Raw genomic sequence first — 1,766 nt, 5'->3', positions numbered from 1 at the left:
TCAAGAGGGAGAAGGGGGCATTTGTTGCAGCTGATGTGATGGATATTGTTTCAATGTGTGTTTCTGTGATTATTAGTGATTGTTCACATGTCAGTTTTGTATCTAGGCTTCCAGACAAGATTGAGAAAAATTAGCATTATATCCAGTCAATGACAGTACCTACAACGTAGATACATTAATTTCACCTTTGTAATATACATGCAAGAATTCTGTCAATGTGTGATGCTTTATAGTTGTAGAAAACCCATTTTGGATCTACATCTTTGTGACTATGTTTTACTCAACAATCATGGGGTAGCTTGGCTATCCTTGTGCTATTATGCTTGAAATTTAGTGCAAATGTTACAATCCAATAGCATGATGGCTTAGTTTACTGAAAAGATCAGAATGCTCTGAGTGGCTTTTATTGTGAGGCAAATTTAACCAATTAACTCTTATTTTCCCACAAGAGCAAAAAATCTGAATAATGAAGCATTTTCACCAAGCATGCTGATTATTTGCAGTACAATGGCACCAACACGGAATTAACTAATTTGGTCATGTGCAAAATAGATGACTGTATCATTATGCCACGATACTGATTTTCTCTTGCTCTGAAGACTTTCATTTAATACATAGAGTCTTCGAAATAATTAAGGAAGTGTTTTCTCTTGCAGAAGTACATTTTCAGTATACTTAATTTCTACTTCATATAACAGCTGGTGTAACTTCCACTTTTGAAGTACCTTTTAAGTATACTTACATTAAACTTCTATTGGAGGGAAAACAACCAGTATACTTAAAGTATACTTAAATTTTCTACTGCATCTATACTTCAGTAACTGGAGTATACTTTAAGTGTACTTTCTGTAAATGCAGTATTCTTGCAGTATACTTGAAGTATACTTTCAGTTTGCCTTTTTTGGTAAGGGCAACCACACAAAACAAGTTCGCTTTCACAACAAGTAAAAACGCGCTGATTATTATGAATGTTCCTTGTTCTATAAGCCAACCACGCATAACAAGTTCGCTTTTACACCAAGTAAAAACGCGCTATAATTATTATGAAAATTCCTTGTTCTATAAGCCAACCATGCAAAACAAGTTCGCTTTTACACCAAGTAAAAATGCACTCATAATAATTATGAAAATTCCTTGTTCTATAAGCCAACCACACAAAACAAGTTTGCTTTTACTCCAAGTAAGAACATGTTATAATTATTTTGAATGTTCCTCGTTCTGTAAGCCAACCACACAAAACAAGTTCGCTTTCATACCAAGTAAAAACATGTTATGTATATATTCCTCTATATTTTTTATAGGTACCAATCGAACCATTGGTATCAATGAAGACCCCTCTTATCACCACTAACACCAATGTGAGGACAACCCTCACATTAGGATGCAGGTTTAAAGGACACGCAATTTCTTCATTACTAAGTTTGATCCCATATGGCACAAAGCAAAGCATCGACACTGACTCTCCTAGTCAAAGAAAACGTAGGAAAGGTAAGAACGCTTTTTCTACTGCTAAATCAGTCGAGTTATTATAATCTGCGATAGTAATTGAGCCTCAGAAAGAACGTTTGGGAATGTGTTATCAAGACGAGATACCCCCAAGCCTGATCGCTTCAATATTTTTTCACAGAACAGATTTAGAAAACATCTCCCATATGCCTTCTTAAATTGAACAGCGCCATTATGGCGGAAATATTTTAGTATCACACTGCAACTGTGCATGTCGGTTCAACTTTTCTGGCGATGCAGGAACAGTTATGAGCTGTTAC

At 35.3% G+C, this 1,766-nt stretch overlaps 1 pseudogene; it reads left to right on the top strand.

Annotated features, from left to right (window-relative positions):
* Positions 1–134, top strand: part of LOC138041750 (uncharacterized) — a 3,472-nt pseudogene extending 3,338 nt beyond the window's left edge.
* The last annotated feature ends 1,632 nt before the right edge of the window (positions 135–1,766 follow it).

This window comes from Montipora capricornis, chromosome 3, assembly GCF_036669925.1.
Source record: "Montipora capricornis isolate CH-2021 chromosome 3, ASM3666992v2, whole genome shotgun sequence".
NCBI classification, from domain to species: domain Eukaryota; kingdom Metazoa; phylum Cnidaria; class Anthozoa; order Scleractinia; family Acroporidae; genus Montipora; species Montipora capricornis.
This window is presented reverse-complemented; position numbering and strand designations above follow the sequence as displayed.